This window comes from Myotis nattereri (genome assembly GCF_964212035.1).
Source record: "Myotis nattereri genome assembly, chromosome: 15".
Lineage (NCBI taxonomy): Eukaryota > Metazoa > Chordata > Mammalia > Chiroptera > Vespertilionidae > Myotis > Myotis nattereri.
In genome coordinates this window covers 41476349-41495500 of record NC_138090.1, presented here as the reverse complement: position 1 = coordinate 41495500, position 19152 = coordinate 41476349, and the positions used below count along the sequence as shown (strand labels likewise).

The 19152-nt window shown below is 45.6% G+C and overlaps 1 pseudogene across 1 annotated transcript; it reads left to right on the top strand.

Annotated features, from left to right (window-relative positions):
• Positions 1–15740: 15740 nt before the first annotated feature.
• LOC308530997 (U6 snRNA-associated Sm-like protein LSm3) lies at positions 15741–16032 on the top strand (annotated as a pseudogene). The gene has a single exon. The product of its transcript is annotated as a U6 snRNA-associated Sm-like protein LSm3 (transcript).
• The last annotated feature ends 3120 nt before the right edge of the window (positions 16033–19152 follow it).

Below are 19152 nucleotides of genomic sequence, written 5' to 3'. Positions count from 1 at the left end.
TCCTGTCCTGTTGTCCTTTTGTTCTCTTGGAGCCCCTGCTCCATATTGTCAGCGCCTCCTCATGGCTGTAAGACGAGTGCGCTGCACGCTCCTGACGGTGAAAAGTCTATAAAACAGGACGAATTTGGCATGTTGACTCCATACACAGCTTCTGAGCCTTAGGAGGTTTAACGTCAAACCTATTTGGTGGGAAATGTATGCCCTAAATGGGCAAGTTTGGATTAGTGTTTGGAACAGCACTTAATACCACAGAGAGCCTTTGATGTCTGGAGGAAGGAAACTATGGAAATAGCTCTCAGCGATTATCCCCAATTCTAGGAATGTTCCCCTTTTTTCTGTTTTTGGGGCTCCACACACTCTAAGGTCATCGGGTCCTTGACCTTTCTCCATCCCTCTCCCCTCCCCCCACCACCTCCTCTTCAGCGGGCTCCTGTGGCCTCAGGCAGTTTCTCCTGGAAGCCCAGCCTGGGGTCTCTTGCAAACTGGAAACAGGACAACAGATGGAGCTGGTGACAAGGGTGGAGAGTCTGCTGCTCTAGCTGCAGGGCGATGCTTCAATGGCTGGAACTAGCCCCTCCTTTGAGAGCCACCTGCCTGGATCCCAGCTCTGAGTTGGACACAGGAAACCCTGCCCTCAGTTGTACCCCAGATCCCTCAGTCTTGCTCCCCCCCCCCCCCATGCCAAGCCCTCAGTCATGGCCCCTCTCTGTCCAGGAGCCTCTGCAGACCTGACCCCCTCCTGCCCTGTCCCTTCTTCACTGGAGAGGGGCCGTCAAGCCCTTGGCTCCAGCCTTGGCCTCCCTGTCCTGACACCCAGAACCCCTCCTCGCTCTAGACCCCTAGTCCCCACTCAATTCTGTCTCTTGTCACCCTGTCCCTCGTTCCTTGTTCTGTGTTGGACTGCTCTTCTGCGCCTCCTCCTCACCAGAGGACTCTGTGCCCCTGGAGGCTGGTATCTGCCCCTCCCTTAGCTCACGCTCCTGGGGACACGCCCCACCCCCTCCAGACAGCCCCACCACTTCCCGCTGCCTTTACCCTGTTCACCTCCCCCAAGAGGCTGCCCTCGCAGGTATTCGCTGGACCTCCATTTGTGCAAAAGGCCTTGAGCGCCTCCTAGTGGCACTGACAGTTCATGAGAGCTGGTTGGTTCTGAGACCCCACCCCAATCCTGGAACTACACCAGATACTCTCTCTGCCTCAGTCTATTTTATCAAAGCAGAAGGCTCACATCATACTTCTTTTTTTTTAAATACGTTTTTTAAATTGATTTCAGGAGAGGTGGGAGGGGAGCGGGGGGGGGGAGAGAGAGAGAGAGAGAGAGAGAGAGAGAGAGAGAGAGAGAGAGAGAAACATTAATGATGAGAGAGAATCATTGATCAGTTGCCTCCTGCATGCTCCCCACTGGGAGTCGAGCCCGCAACCAGGGCATGTGCCCTAACCAGAATCGAAGGATGCTCAACCACTGAGCCACGGCTCCATAGTTCTTAAAAATAAAAGTAGTTGTGTTCTTGCTGTAAAAAGAAACTTTACCCCCTGGCAATGGTGGTGTTGCTCTTAGATCAGTCAGGGGCAAAGCAGATGTACAGCCCTTAGTTCATCCTAGCTTGATGCCTGTGTCTGTGGCCAGAGCTGTTTCATGCCTGAGGAGCATAAAAATAAATTTAAAAAATATATAAATAAAATTTTTAAAAAAATAAATAAATAAAAAGAAACTTTGAAGGAAGCCTATGTCTCAATGTGGAAACATTTAGGGACATATACTTTTTGAAGTGTTGTTGGCATTTGTTTCCCATGGCTGCGTGTTCTTCGCAGGACAGAAATCAAGGCACTGCAGGTCGGGCGCCCTCTGGAGGCTGCGGGGGGGAGCGTCTCCTTGACTCCAGCTTCGTGAAGGCCCTCCTTCCCTGCACCTCCAGCAGCATCGCGCAGGTTTTTCTCCCCTTGCGTTCTTTCTAACGGCTCTTCTCACTCTGGCTTCTGTTTCTTATAAGGACACTGTGATTCCATTCGGAATCTCAAGATCCTTAACATCACCACATCTGCAAAGTCCTTCTTCTCACCTAAAGGGCTAATGCAGTGATGGCGAACCTATGACACGCGAACTCATTTTTTTTGGTTGATTTTTCTTTGTTAAATTGCATTTAAATATATAAAATAAATATCAAAAGTATAAATCTGTGCTTTACTATGGTTGCAAATATAAAAAAATTTCTATATGTGACACGGCACCAGAGTTAAGTTAGGGGTTTTCAAAATGCTGACACGCCGAGCTCAAAAGGTTCGCCATCACTGGTAATGGAAGGTTCCAGAATGAGACTCTGGATACCTCTGATGGCCAATATTCAGCCTACCAAGTATAAAAAGAACTTCAAAATGTCCAGAATTCATATTTAAGACCTCTTTTAAACACCATCCTTTACAAAACCTGTTTACTTGGTCGGGTAAAGTGTTGTCTGCTTATTTGCACGTCTTTCTGCTGCCCCAGGCTGCCCCTTTCCCCTCACCTCCTGGACATTTGCACCGCTGGCTGCCACCCCTGACAGGCTGGTTGCAGGGCGCTGATGAAGAAGGTTCATGGTGCTGGCTGACGTGGCACCTGCTCAGTGGCCAGGAGCACCGCTGCCCTGTGGGAGGAGCAGGCGTGTCTCCTTACTTTCATAGCAGACCCTCCAGGGGTGAAGTCATAACCAGGATTGAGGCAAGGAGACACACACATTGTGTTTCCTAAGCATTCGATTATTTCACATCCAAATACAAAGCCGTGGAAGTGCTAGTGGAGATGCTGGCTGCATTTCCCACGGATGAGGTAAGGATATCCCTAACAGACTAGTGACGTGGTCAAAAACAGAGTCAATGCTCTCCTTAAGCCAGATGTCTAACTGCTAAAGCCCGCCTGCATCTGTAGTGGGCAAGAGGGCTCCAGTTCTATAGAACCAGTTAGTGGTGAAATGTTTAAAACAGTATATTTTTTTAGGTTATGTGTTGCAAACCAGTGACACTGGTTGTAGTTTAATTACTTCTTACAAATTGAGCATAATAGCTGCACAAGGAGATTGTCTTCCGATGTTTAAAAGACACACTCACACTGAAAATAAATAGTGCTTATGGATACACAACATTATGAATGTACTTAATGCCAGTAAATTGTGCACTTAAAAATGGCTACAATGGCAAATTTTATTTATGTGTATTTTGCCACAATAAAAATAAAGTTAAGAAGAAAAAAGAATGACCCCTTGCTTGCTGCAATAGGCTTGACACCGCTTAATAGAAAATAAAAGATGCAAGATAAATTGGCACTTGGAGTATGATATGCCTTATTGGGAGTTGAGAAAATGAAACCTAAATCCCTATATCTAGATTTAGTGTAGTTGGGAAAACTGAAATAAATAAATAATGGAAATGACCACAAATTCGGGGAATTGTCCTTTCCGGGTTCAGGGGAGGAGTTTGTGGCCAGGACTGTACACAGAGGTGCTTCTGAATGCTGGCAATGCACCGTTTCCTGGCTGGGTGGTTACCCAGGTGTTAGTTTGACTATGCTTTGTTAATTCAAGTGTACATGGTATGAAGTTTCTCATGCTTCCTAAATTATAAAGCAACGTTCATGGTTTTGTTTCATAATCATCTGGGCTTTAAACATAACTGCCTTATCTTTACTATAAACAATAGTTTTATAAAATATAGTGACCCATTTCTTTTTTTTATTTCAGAGAGAAAGGAAGAGGGGGAGAGAGAGATAGAAACATCAATGAGGAGAGAGAATCATTGATCGGCTGCCTCCTGCACACCCCCTACTTGGGATCAAGCCTGAAACCCGGGCATGTGCCTTTGGCCGGAATCAAACCCAGGACCCTTTAGTCCACAGGCTGACACTGCTCTATCCCCTGAGCCAAACAAGCTAGGGCTATACTGACCCGTTTCTGAAAAATGACACTTTTGCCCTTTATAATTAATAAAGCCACCTATTAAAATAAGAGTAAATGGTTTTGTCAAATAATAAAATTGTTATGTCTATTTAAAAGTGCAATACTCGCCCTAACTGGATTGGCTCAGTGGATAGAGTGTTGGCCTGCAGACTGAAGGGTCCTTGGTTAGATTTCAGTCAAGGGCATGTACCTTGGTTGCGAGCACTTCCCAAGTAGGGGATGTGCAGGAGGCAGGTGATCGATGTTTCTCTCTCATCGATGTTTCTAACACTCTATCCTTCTCTCTTCCTTTCTGTAAAAAATCAATAGAATATATTTAAAAAATAAATAAATAAAAGTGCAATACTCAGTTTTTTAAAAGTAAGGAACTTGTTTTTATAGAAAATAAAATGGTCGTGTCTCCTTATTAATTGGAAAGACATTGCCCTTTGAAAAGTGTCATATGCTTTTAAACATGTAATGACCTTTGCCTTTCAAAATATTCAGATTAGAGAGGATGTCAAGATGACAGTGTAGGTAAATGTGGTACCCGCTGCCTCCCACAACCACATTAAAATTACTACTAAAATACAGAACAACCATCATTCAGAACCACCTAAAATCTGGCTGAATACAAGTCCTACAGCTAGAGAAGTAAAGAAGAAAGTACATTGATATTGGTAGGAGCGATGGAGGTGTGGAATGGGCTGGTCCAACACCCAGGTGTGGCATGTTTTAATCGGGAGGGATAGCTCGGCTGAAGAGGCCTCCTATGAGGACCAAGGGGTTCCAGCCCCACACCAGAACCCTCATCTCAGGGTTGCAGTGCTCTGAAGAGAAGCCCCCATAACTTCGGGCTGTAAAAACCAGGGGGGATGGTGGCTGAGTGACACAAAGACTGCTGGAGACCCAGGCAGTTCCTCTTAAAGGGCCAGCCTCACTCCCTCTGCACTCCAGCACTAGGGAAGTAGCTTAAAAGGATCCAGGGACATTCATGGAGGAACTAAATTATCTGGCATCAGGGCAAGAACTGGGTGGTATCTTTCTCCTAGACAAAAGTGCTGGCAAAGGTCATTGTTCCTCTGCTGAGATCTCCCCTCTACCCAGAGCTGCCTGGCAGGCACCATGTCCAAGTCTCCATCAACCTGGCCCACTCTGTTCACCCTGTTCTGGTGATTCACTGAGATCCCACCCCACTCAATTTGTAGCCCAAGCTGTTTGCAGTGGCTTTTCCATATGAATGGCCTGTCCTGGCTCAGGCTTCAGACTTTCCAAAATTTTCTGGTACAAGTAGTAGTTGGACTCACAGAGTGCACCATACCTCTCAATAAGTGGTCTCAAGCCCAGCACCAGCAGCAGCTTGCCAAGATTCATAGCTTGGCCTCTCCTAGGCACCTCCAAGCCCAATACAAGTAGCAGCCATCTGCAGATCACTCTGTAGCTAGTGACAGGAGGCCCCAGAGCCAGTTCACCCAGTGCACAGCTTTTGACCATGGCAAATTACAACTCTACCACATTCATGAATAACACACTCAAGGAGTGGACTCAGTAAGCACCAAAGTCCCACTGAAGCAAGTCCTGCTCCATAGGGGTGCCTCCTGCACAGCAGCTCTTTCACTATAGTCGCAGCTGGTCCCCACAGCTAATTGGTCTAGGGGTCAATTCTTCCCAGTGACACCAGCAGCAATCAAGGCTCTACTACAACAGGAAAGTGCATATAGCTCACACAGGAGTCCACCTAGGATGCCCAGCTCAGGTGACTGGGAAGGCTGAGCTACTAGGCCCTACAAGACACCTACTACACAAGGCCACTCTACCAATTCCATGAGATATAGCCTCTCTGCCTAATACACAGAAACAGCCCTGGCTGATTTGACTCAGTGGATAGAGTGTTGGCCTGTGGACTGAAGGGTCCTGGGTTTGATTCCAGTCAAGGGCACATCCTGGGTTGCAGGCTTGATACGCAGTGGGGGGCATGCAGGAGGCAGCCAATCAATGATTCTCTCTCACCACTGATGTTTCTCTCTCTCTCCCTTCCTCTCTGAAATCAATAAAAACATTTTTTTAAAAGAAACAAACAGAAAAGCAGCCAAAATGCAGAGACAAAGAAATATGTCACAAATGAATGAACAGAAGAAATCTCGAGAAAAAGAACTAAATGAAATGGAAGTAAGCAAACTACTAAATACAAAGTTCAAAACAGTGGTTATAAGGATGCTCAGGGAACTTAGTGAGAATTTCAAGGAAATTGGTGAGAACATCAACAACATAAAAAAGGGCCCATCAGAAATGAAGGATACACTAACTGAAATCAAAAATAATTTACAGTGAATCAACTGTAGAGTAGAGGACACCAGAATCAAATCAGCAATTCAGAACATGAGGAAGCAAAAAACACCCAATCAGAGGAGCAAAAAGAAAAAGAATCCAAACATATAAAATAGTGTAAGGAGACTCTGGGAGAACTTTAAGCATGCTAACATTTGTATCATGGGGGTACCAGAGGAGAAGAGAGGGAGCAAGAAATTGAAAACCTATTTGAAGCAATAATGACAGAAAAATTGCCCCACCTGGTGAAAGAAATAGACTTACTAGTTCAGGAAGTGTAGAGAGTCCCAACAAGAGGAACCCAAAGAGGCCCACACCAAGACACATTATAAATAAAATGCCAAGGGCTAAAGACAAAGAGAGAATCTTAAAAGCAGCAAGAGAAAAGCAGTTGGTTACCTACAAGGGAGTACCCATTGGACTATCAGCTGATTTCTCAACAGAAACTTTGCAGGCCAGAAGGGAGTGGCAAGGAATATTCAAAGTAATAAATAGCTAGAACCTACAACCAAGATTACTCTACCCAACAAAGCTATCATTTAGAATTGAAGGTCAGATAAAGAGCTTCACGGACAAGAAAACACAAATGAAATTCATCATCATCAAACCAGTATTACATGAAATGTTGAAGGGTTTTCTTTAAGAAGAAGAAGTGGGGGTAAAGATCCAAAATATGAACAATAAAATGGCAATAAATACATATCTATCAACAATTGAATCTAAAAATCAAAATAAATGAACAAAGAATCTAATGAACAAAATAAACTGATTAATTGGATGCTGGCAATGCACCGTTCAGTGCAGACTGAAATTGCAGCTTCCAATGATATCCAAGGCCAGAAATGGGGATGTGCCTCACTAAGGAAGTGGCTGCTAATTCCTGGATGAAAACACTGTGAAGTGACAACCCCAGTACAATCCTGAAGAGACTGGATGAGAAGAGTGTGTGTATCACTTTTAGTTGTTATCTAATCCAAGGTCCTCCCTCTTGAAAGATAGGACTCACCAGAGGCATGGAACAGACTGACCAATCTCAGAGGGAAAGGGCGTGGGGAGAGATTAACCAAAGAACTTAGATGCATATATGCATTACCCATGGACACAGAATATAGGGTGGTGAAAGTCTGGGGCGGGCCAGGAGCCAGGTAGAGGAGGTTAATGGGGGAAGAGGGGACATCTGTAATACTCTCAACAATAAAAATTTTAAAATATATATCCAGATCATGTCCCATAATCAGTTAGTGATCTTGCCTTTAATAAATGTGTCCTTTCCTGGGAAAGTGTAAAAATCTTGTAGTGATGGCAATGAGAGGAATAAGACCACACATGCCAACTGGGATGTATCTCAGAGAAGAAGCAGCTCTGATCCATGTGTCTGACCTACGTAGTGTATGTCGGTAAGTACAAAGGATGACAGAATAGTCCCACTGAGTCCTGTGCCTTGTGAAGTGACAACCCCAGTACAAGCCTGTTTTCTCTCTGACCCCCAGCGTGAGGACAGTGCACATCCCTTAGGCCAGTGGTCGGCAAACTCATTAGTCAACAGAGCCAAATATCAACAGTACTTCTTCAAAATAGACTCGCCCAGGCCGAAAACCGACTTCTGCGCATGGGCCACGAAGTTTCAATCGCACTGTACGCACACCCACACGTGGTATTTTGTGGAAGAGCCACACTCAAGGGGCCAAAGAGCCGCATGTGGCTAGTGAGCCGCAGTTTGCCGACCAGGGCCTTAGGGTCATTCCAGAGATGGAGTGAAGAGAGGCATGAAAAGCCAGGAGGGCTGACCCTCCAAAGGACCCAGTGTCCCTTCTCCAGGGAGCTTCACCCAAGATTTTGTGCCTTTAGTACCTTGTGCAAAAATTGACCATTTATCATCATGATTTGAGTGTGTCATCCCAGGTCCCTCATCATGTCAGACATGCAGCGATTTTAAGTTTGGGGTCTTTGGTTACATAGCAATAGATATCAGGAAGGAGGCTTATTGTTACATGATTGCTACATGTTGATGGAGCTGGAATTATTCACATTATACAGACAGTGAAACTGAAGGGATGTTACTCATTTCCCAGCATGCAGTTATTCACAGGTGAGTTAATTCCGTTTTCGAACAATGGGCACACATTCTGACGGGCTTAGGGTGGTTGTAAGGACACAAAAATGAACCTGCCAGTTCACTTTTGAAGTGGCCTCATGGAGCTGATATTCTATTGAAGAGGAAAAGGCAATCTATATATATAAAAGCCAAGTGACCGGAACAACCAGAATGATCAGTCACTATGATGCACACTGCAGCCCACCAACCACTCGTTCGGGGGTGGGGCCAGCCGGACAACCTCCCACGGCCCCTCCCCCTGGCCGGCCCCACTCCAATTGGGGGCAAGGCCAATCTGCCACATCCCTCCCACCCTGGCCGGCCTGGCCCCCACCCATGCACCAATTCATGCATTGGGCCTCTAGTCAAGAAATAAACTAGCAGTATTTCAAATGGCGATAAGTCCTCTGAAGTATAATAAAGTGGGGTGAAGGAGAGAGGGAATGGGTGGGTTGGGGTTTACTTTCTCATATAAGATGGTCAGGGAAACCCTCCATGACTATGTGACATTTGAGCAAGACCTAGAAGAGGGAGAAAGGGGTCATGGAGGTCTCTAAAGAAAAATTATTTAGAGAGATGAAACAGCTAGAGCAAAAACCTGGGCAGGAGGATGCTTGCCATGTTCAAAGGTCAGGATGCCACTGTGGCCAGGTGAGGAGAATGACATGAGAAGTGTAGACAGGGACCAGACTTTTTAGGACTCTGTTATCAAAGGGTGATCTGCAAGGAGCTAAAGAGCCTGGGACAGAAAGTAGGCCAACCACATCGCTCAGTGTCCTGTTTATTTCTGCTGACATGGTCTTCATTGCAAGACTTTCTCAACCAAAGCACTGAGTTGCTTGACCTTCTGGTGGAAACTCCCTGTCTTGTGCAGACCAGCCCTTTGAGCAGCGCTAATGTGGGACCTGTGGGTTGTGGTGTAGACTTTGGATTTTGGTGTGATTGAGGTGTGAGTGACGTGACAGACAGGCTTTGAGAAGAAAAAGGATGACCTGACTTGGGTTTTTAAAGAATTCATCTCTAAGAATTCACAGATCCTGCTCTGGGGAGATTGCTATAAGGTGGGTTAAGGAGTCAGCAGGAAGACCAGTTAGGAGACTGTTATGCTAACCCCATGTAGTAGTGATGGTGGCTTGGACCTGAGTGTTTGGGTTCTGTCTTTGTAGACTGACTCGGGGTGTGCTGATGGATTAGAGATTACCGCAAGAGCAAGAGAGACAGAAAGTGTCATGCCAAGATTCCCAACCTGAGCACCTGGAAGGATGGTGTCGACCTTAACTGAGAAGAGGAAGGCTCTGGATACATCAGGTTGGGAGGTGGGGAGAATAAAGATCTTGGTTGTGCACAGGTTACAATAGAGGTACCCCAATGCTGTGTAGGAGAGATGCCCCAGATTGGCTTAACTCATTCTCCCCTAAACCCCTTGGAAAACACACAGAAAACCGGGAAGCTGAAGATAGCAATTCCAGAATCTCTGACAGCAGATTCAGTGCGAGTCTGGAAGAGGAAAGTGGTTTTGTGAGGTGCATGTTGTGCCTCTCTCAGCACTCAGGGCCATGGGGCTTGTGGGTCCTAGACTGTCACTATAGAGGCTGCAGAGGGGCCATGGCCTGAGACCAATGCCGTGTGTCCATTTCCCAGTGTTTTCATCCGGGAATTAGCAGCCGCTTCCTTAGTGAGGCACATCCCCATTTCTGGCCTTGGATATCATTGGAAGCTGCAACTTCAGTCTGCTACCAAATACATAAAAATAAAGTTAAACAAGGAGTACTTTTCTACAAAGGAAAGCAGAGCAATTGTGGGCTGGTTAATGAACTGAGTATTAAAATGTTTAAATTCGATGTTCCTGATATCAAAAACAAAACAAACGCCGAAACCGGTTTGGCTCAGTGGATAGAGCGTCGGCCTGTGGACTGAGGGCTCCCAGGTTCGAGTCCGGTCAAGGGCATGTACCTGGGTTGTGGGCACATCCCCAGTGGGAGATGTGCAGGAGGCAGCTGATCGATGTTTCTCTCTCATCGATGTTTCTGGCTTTCTATCTCTCTCCCTTCCTCTCTGTGAAAAATCAATAAAAAAATATATTAAAAAACAAAAAACAAAAAAAAAAACACAAAGAATATGTCAGTGCCCAGCCAATGTCATTTGGACAAAGAGCCAAAAAGTTTGGGCTTCTCAAATAAATCTTAATCAGTGTATAAAATCCAAAGAGGGCATATTGTTTTGACGTGATCCCTTACAGCCTCAAACAGATTCTAACTCCCATTGTGGCTGGAACATGAAATTATTATTCTGTGTCTGATATTCACACTGCTGGATGTTCTTTCTTATATTTGTGACAACACTAGACGTTGCTGTGATAAGCCCTGTGTCTCTGTGTGTTGTTCAAAGTGATCACGGGAAGGTTCTGGCTTCTCTCTCTGGGCCACGCTGAGGACATCGGCCCCAGACAATGACAGCTTCCTGGGGGTTATTTAGAGAGGTCTCAACAACATGCTTTGAAACTACTTACTGATTTATCACTTTTAGTTGTTATCTAATCCAAGGTCTTCCCTCTTGAAAGATAGGACTCGGCAGCTTTCTTTCATATCACAACACACACACACACACACACACACACACACACACACACACACACACATTCTTCTCATCCAGTCTCTCCAGGATTTTTCTAAAGACCATTATTTAGTATAGTCTGCATTGCGTCTGTTTAATGCTATTCACATGTGAGCCCACTAACTGTGATTTTTTTTAAGTTTAAATCTCTGAAGCACATCAGAGATGGAGAAGCTTCCTTCTGTGAGCCACCGAAGTGGAGATGGGGTGGTTTTGCCCATTAGATGCTTGTAATGACAAAAATAGAGTAGAAAACGCCCAAAACTCCACTTTCCTTCACAGTCCCTCCAGGTTACATTGCTGTGGTGCCGCCCTCTGGTGGTTATATTACAAATTACACCTCCCAATAAGGTCAAGCCATTTTTTCCAACCCAGGGTCACTCCGAGGGGCAGACCCAGGAAAAGTCAGCGTCAAGTGAAACAAGGACAGTCATTTTTAATACCTCAAGGATTGGCAAATGCTGGCAAATGACTAACAAACTCATTCATCCATTTTTGAAATGTTATTTTTCATCTGGGTATATTTTTTTCTTGGGATCTGCAGCAATTATAGAGAGATCTAGTTTACAGGTAGCATATAGCCGAGGGTCATTTCTGAGAGCCATCACAGCTTGCACGCATGGAAAAGACACATCGATCTAATGAAGCCTCATCCTCCATTCAGTTCCTTGGGAATGAGAAAACAGGTTAGCTGCAGGATAATATCAAACTTAATGTTGCCATTAACGGCCCAAACCTCTCCGTTGCCCACTTTATAGTGGGGCCAGGCTATGCTGCAAAAGAAGCTTGAGGGACTCAGGGTCAAATTTTTCCCAAGGAGGTATCGAGAGGCACTGTGGACCGGTTCCCCATCCATGGAAAGACAAATAAATTCCAAGCTGAGAGTTAGAGGCATCCCTACTAGTTTCTGGGATGTACTGGGCTGTCCTGTGGTCTGAGAACCACAGTGGGGGCAGGTTCCCTATCGGCCGGAAACTACCTGGGGTGTGGAGGGCATACCCTGTGCTCTGAGGGCAGACTTACCAATGATCCCCATTACCTCGGGCCCTGAGGACGAATCCTGTCAGCCTTCTCTAGGAAGGTAAGAAACTGCCTGGTGCCCCTTATCTTTGAAGCTAAATGATTCAGGCTCTCATTTATCCAGCAAAAGTTCGTGCAGACTTTCAAAAGCAATTCTAATTGAAAAGCCAAAAGCCATCATGGGGAGGGTGGACTTACTCCACTCACACAGGTGGACTCCACTCCTCAGTGATATCCCGGCATCCAGGTGCCACCCAGGTGTAGTGTCACCCCATGCCCTGAGGGCAGGTTTACCAGGGGTCACAGTGATGGTTGGGCACTGTAACAATGGACTTACTCCACTGAGACAACTGAACTCCATTCAAAACATAGCCAATCCCAAGCAAGGTGTCTCTGTTTGTCTGCCTCTGGACTTAGCCGAGAGGTCTCCCTTATTGTGTCTGTCCATACAAGGGGTGCCTAATATCTCTGTGGCCTCCAACGGAAAAAATCACCCTACAAACGCTAGTCTCCAGTTGTGGAGCTATTGCCCCGCCTATAATGTTTGAAAAAGCCCTGCTCCTGCAGGAGGCCTAGGAGAGGCAGAGCAGCTGCCCTTCGAAGGGAAGGGATAGTCCCTGTTAAGTTATCCCTGAGGCTTTCATAGAAGTTGGAAATAAAGAAAAGATGGTTAAAAGAGTGTTGAAGGAGTTGAGCTGGGTTTGTTTTTTTTCAACCCTTGAGGTAGAGCTAAAGGCTAAAGGTTAGGAGAACCTAGGCTAAAGAGAAGAATTGAGATAACTAAAGACGGGAGGGGGGAAAAGGTCTGGAAGAGCAGCATCCGCTCGGGGCAGGTCCCATTCCCTGGTTTCAGGAACCTTAGGGAGCACACAGAAAAGATGTTTTAAAAGACAAGGAACCTGCAAGGGATCCAAGAAGATTCCTGGTGACCTATGTGTGTTAGCTGGGCCAGACAGACAGAGGCAGCACCTCGGGCCCTGAGGACGAACCCTGTCGGCCTTCTCTAGGAAGATAAGAAACTGCCTGGTGCCCCTTATCTTTGAAGCTGAATGAGTTCAGGCTCTCATTTATCCAGCAAACGTTCGTGCAGACTCTCAGAAAGCAATTCTAATTGAAAAGCCAAGGTTACAGAGCAGTCATCTTTTCCCCCCTCCCGTCTTTAGTTATCTCAATTCTTCTCTTTAGCCTCGGTTCTCCTAACCTTTAGCCTTTAGCTCTACCTCAAGGGTTGAAAAAAAAAACACCCAGCTCTAAGAAAGTTGGCCTCTAGCTTAAAACAAAGAGGTTCAGAGTTCCAAGAAACTCACCCAAGTTCACCCACCGCAAAGCAAGGAGCTTGTGGGGCACATTGGGTCCCCGCTGGTACCCAGCACTGGTCCAGATCTGCAAGGTGGTCTTGGGTGGGCTTCTCTGCCACACAATCCCGAGTCACGGCACCATAATGTGAGCAGTGGGAACAGCACCAGGTGTTAGACTCATGGGTTCGGAACAGACCTGGGTTCAACAACTTTGGTACTTGAGTTCTGTCTAAGACAGAATTCAAAGCCAAGACTCTAACTATAAGAAAACATTTATTTGGAAAATAACAGAAGTAGACGAAGTAATTTGTAGAAGAAATGGGCTTAGGAAACAAGTTATAGAGGTAAAGGAAGGGCCTTTGAAGCTTAGAAGTTAGGAAGGTAAAGGTGACATGCCTAGGGGGAAGGAGAGGAAAAGGAGGAAGGGAAGGCACAGGCATGCTCCCAGGAAGTAGCGTGTTCTGGATTCTTTGTCCTCAGGGTTTTAAGGGTGGAGATTTTAGGGGAGGTCCCAGGGGAAGATCTCAGTAGAATATTCAGCAGCTCTCCAGGTGTGTCCTTTCAGAGTTGTGGTCTCCACTGATGGATTGGTCCCTGCCAAGGCAGGCAGTCATTATTCAATGCAGCTGGTCCTGAGGTCAGCCTTGGTCATGACATTGCTTGTTTGGTTTTGCTGCTTTTCTGGGCCTGGAGCTGAAATACAACGGAAGCCTAGATGTCATCTCTAGGAAGGAAAGGTCAGGGGGTCCAAGTAGCATGACCAGCGATATACTAAGGGAGGAAAAGTCACCCTGGGGACAAGGACCCACACTATGATTGTCCTTTGGTAGAGCTTTCTGCCCTGGTGACCTTCTCTACCTGCCCCATCATCCTTGCTCTGCTCGTCTGTCTAACTGCTTACCACACTTCCAGCTGAGGCCTCACCTTCCCCACTCAGTCCTGCATCAACTCTTTGTCCCCCTCACACTCGGGCAGCTCTGTCTGCCCAATTGTCCAGTCCCCCCAGGGCTGCAGAATGGTCATTGCTGCCCCTGACCTCACCAGTGTGGAGGCCCAGTCCTGCCTCCCCGGTCAGCTGTGGGACCAGGCTCTCAGACTCCATGTCCTGATTACCATCACCTGCCAGGAGGTGGCAGCAGCTGAACAGAGGAGAGATGCAGGGACACTTGTTATCACCCTGTGAGTCTGCAAGTGGACATGTGGGGCAGGAACCCAGGAAATGACGGAACTTCCTGCTAATTTAGATGTCAGGAGTGTACGTGTTGGGAACTTAATAGAAAATGCCTGGATGTTTTCTTATTTTGGAGGACAGGCTTTTGAGTTTGGAATTACACGGTCATTGTTAGTCCCACCCACTTGGGACACAGACTGAAAATTCAGCACGCTGGTTCAGGGTTGGTCTTGGGATGAGGCAGGGACAGCCAGTCCTGGGGCCCCTCTGCAGACAGATGTGTTCTCTGCTGGGAATAGTGCTTCTTCCTGGACAGCAGTACCCAGCCCCCTGGTGCCCTCCCCCCTTCCTGCAGGTCCTACCCCTTCTCCATCCCCATCTCAGCCCTCAGAGCAGATTCTGAGCTGACTGCCCCAGGGACATCGTGTGGGCCATTCGCTCTCTTTGCTCTGCTCCTGTTGGCTGCCTGGTGCTATCCATGACCACGAAGGTTCCCTGAGGATTATACGTGTGTGCGCATGTGGGTGTGTGATGGGCCTCTGTACACATGTGAATCTCGAAGTAAGGGTATTTGAGAGCCATTTAACAACTACTTATTTTAAATGCAAGAATTCATGGTTAGGTCTTCCACAAGAATTCATGGTTAGGTCTTCCACATCCAATTAACAAAGGTTCATGTTGTAGATGAATTCCTCTTCTTAACGTCCTGCCTTCCCATGGTAGAATGACGCACCACCCCTTTACCTGCGCCTTGCAGCTCTTCCCACTACAGGATAGCATATCCCCACCCCAGCCCTGTTTGTCCCAGGCTTGGCCAAAATAACATGGAGTTCAGGGATCTCCATATCAAAAAGCACCTCAGGAAATTCTCAGGGACACAGCAAATTTGAGAAACATTTCCCTAAATGGTATAAGTTACAGGTTCCACTAGTAGGACAGATGTTGCCGTGTTATGGATTACAGGAGTTTTACAAGTAAGTCCTCCTCATCCTAATCCGTAAGACAAAACCACAATATCCAAGCAAATATGTAACCAGCTGTGTAGAGGTACCTGGACACTCAGGAGATAAGAATACTATTGTCAGCTCTGAACCCCCGTTTCAAGGGCTCAGCAACCACATGTAGGGGCTGACTCCTCCCCTGGACAGGGCTGACCTGAGTGTTACCTGCCAGAACTCTCAGCCCAAGGTTCCCACCAGGTCATGCTTCTTGGGAGGCTTCTCACTCCAACATGCAAAGCTGTTCTTCTGGGACCAGTTGGGATGCAAAGTCTGCTGGAAAGAGTAGATTCCGGCAGCGTTTGAAACATGGGAGATGACATGGACCGGCAACAAATTACCAACACTGGAACTTATCAGCCTCAGCCTGGATGAGCAAATTTATGTGAAAGTGAGAAATTGAGAGCTTTGAGGAAGATTATATGCTTATGATCAACATTTAAATATGCTATTGGGAGATGTGGGAGAAACTGTGACCACTATAGAAATTGATGAAGAAACATATGAAGAGATATATAAGTCAACAAAACGGAATATTCCAATGCTTTTTGTCCAGGGAGATGGTGTTGTGCTAGTTGCTCCTCCATTGAGAGTTGGTTGAAACAAAGAATATATCCTGTGTGGAAATTAGAAGACGTTATATGATTGCGTCTTTAAAGGTAGAAGATATGCAGAAGTGAACCCTGTGTAAATTTTGATATTTAGAAATGACCAAGGATTCTTCTGATCCTGAAATGAGTTTATTTGCACATAACTCACAAATTCTTAAGCTAAATGGCATTTTTCTTTCTCCAACCCTTCCAATAAATGTGATCTCCAAAACGCAGCCCTCTTTTTTAGGAGTTTATTTGCTCCAATGTTTTTTCCTGAAAATTTATTTTTTTTTAATTTAAATTAAATTTGATGTTTTCTTTTATTAAATGCAAAAAAAAAAAAAAAAGAGTAGATTCCCTGAGAATGAGGGCCTGGGACAACATGCAGGAGACAACTTACCACAAATGTAGTACGAGCCACACATGATCTTTGAAATCTCTAAAAGACAGGTAAGATAAGGCTTCAGAAGCAACCCAGTGAAACAGCCCTTTACAAAGAAAAATATTTGTCCAGGTGTGAAAAAGAATGTCTCTTTCTCTATTTGTTAAGGTTTTAGACATCCTAGTCCCTGAATTTTAGACCCAAAGTTATGAGCTTGGTACTTTGTGACCTTTATGGGCCCTTCAAGCCTCCCACAGCCCTGACACCTGAGGAGATAGAGACCCCACACAAGGGGCTGTGTGAGGATGTGGAATGTGTCCTCAGCTGCTCAGAGCAGGTGCCTGGAGTTCTCCAGCCTCATGTCTCTGTATAGGCCTCTCGGAGAGGGTCCGGGAGCCACACCCAGGGTCATGTCCTTGAAGACCACTGGTCCCTAAAATTTCAGTCACATGCCTCACCCATCCATCATCAACACCATGTCACAAGATAAAGTGCACGCAGCACTGAGACTAGAGGAGGGACCAGAAACAGAGTTTGGAGAGTCCAAGGGCAAAACTTACAGCCTCTTCCTGTTCTTCGCTCCACAATGCCCATTCCCACCACTCTTTTTTTTTTTTAAACCATTACCTTCCCTACTGTCAGGAGAGGCAGTGAGATTGTTGGAGACTTGCTTGTACCACATCCACATGCCCAAGCCCAGTATGTAGCCAGACTGCCAATTCCATGAGCTGACACAAGCCCTTTTGCCGCTTAACTCAGCTTGTGCTGGATTTGCTATTTGTAAACAAATGTAGGTGCTAACTGACCCAGAAATTCATCCTCAGGACAGAACCCTAAAATGTGCAAAGGCTTGAGTTTGGAGTTCGCAGCCACACCTCCACCACAGGCTGGAGAATGGGGTGCCTGGTTGTGCAGCAGCAAATGCTCAATTGCTGTTCGCTGTATCTGGGACTCAGGTGTCACTGATTCAATGACCATTCAGATGCAACTGCAGTCAACTCCATGGGTATTTGATGCAAAGTGCTTGTGCATGTCTGTGAGCGAGTGTCTATAAGTGTACTTGCTCCCTCTTAGGATATGCACATGTGTAACTGAGTGCTATTGAACTGCCCCAAATACCCTCTATCAGTTTGGTCTTAACAGTGCTTAGCACTACCTGTGCCCAATTCCCCACCAAACCTGGGTACTACCACCTTTCTCAATAGTTTCCAAAACTTAGACCTCTACAAACCCTACCATACAATTAATTTCTTTGTAACCCAGGGCCCCTTCTATAAACTTTCCTGTAGCACTCATAAAACATTTTATCATTATTTGTTCACATGAGTTAAAAAATTATTCTCTCACTTGTGAAAGACAGTAAGGCACACTCTATCCAGAGTGATTGCTGCACTGGGATTGCAGAAGGGGACAGCGTTTGGGCTCAATACCAAATCAACAAAGAAAAGTGGGAATTTATACCCAAGGAGCAGGATGGGCCATCAGTGGATGGAAAATTACCAGGAGGGTGGAGTAATTCTTGCTAAATGGACCTAACAGGGTTCTTACCAGAGGCAGGCCAGCCTGACCAGGTATTACCTGGAATGCTGAGTTCAGTTCAAGGGCAGGGGATTCTGGCTAAACTCACTTACGAGGATTCTTGCAAATCTGGACTCTACAAGAATGAAGATGGAAACTCAAGGTCAGGCCTAGTCTAGCAGAGGGCTCAGAGGATCCTGAATAAGTCTAGTCAAAGAGAGGATCTTTGTTCTATGTTTCCTTCCACCCTGTACCATTCACCTCCAAACCATGGTTTTGAGAGAGAGAGAAAGGCATAAATTGATATATTAATATAAATTTATAAAGGACATATCAGGATGATAAAAAGAGAGATTTTATAATTTATCAGAAACAACCATGAAAGCTATGCCAATATTGTTTAAATTTTAGGTTAAATGAATAGTTATCTTGACAGAACCTAGAGACAGAACCTAGCGAGAGAACATGGCAAAAGATCCTGGACAGAACCTGGCTACAGAACTTGGCTGAAGAACCTAGACAGAACCTGGCTGGAGAACCTGGACACAGAACCTGGTGACCGAACCTGGCTGGAGAACCTAAACAGAACCTGGCTGGAGAACCTAGTGAGAGAACATGGCAAGAGAACCCGGACAGAACCTGGCTGGAGATCCTGGATAGAACCAGGCGAGAGAACCCAACTATGCTGATGAATTGAACGCTGCCTCCATGTCATTCCTTCTTCGCCAATTCTGTCCACACCTTTGGGAACCCCTGGACCTGCTGGGGCTGGACCCTAGCAGTTTATGAATTTCTGGGCTCTTCCTCAAGTTTGCATGTATAAATATGATCCCATTCAATACAAAAAACACTTTGAGAATTGAACAGATAGTCCACCATCCTTGTCTGGATATTGGTTAGTGCATACATGGAAAAGATCTAAACAATGCACTAAAGGATTTGAATCAGAATTGACTTTGAATCTGTAGCCCACAGAAGACTATCACCATTATCCAAAGGATTTAATCAAGATGCAGAGTCTCATTGTATAACATTAAAATGTCAAGGGTACAATTCAAAATTCCTAGAAATGTGAAGAACTAGGAGAATCTCAACTCATGTGGAATAAAAACACTAAAACACACCAATAATAAAATGACATATATGTTGAAATTAAAAAACAATAGTTATCTACATAAATATCCACCAGTAAAACTGAATCAAGAAAAAAAATGGATAATATGAATAC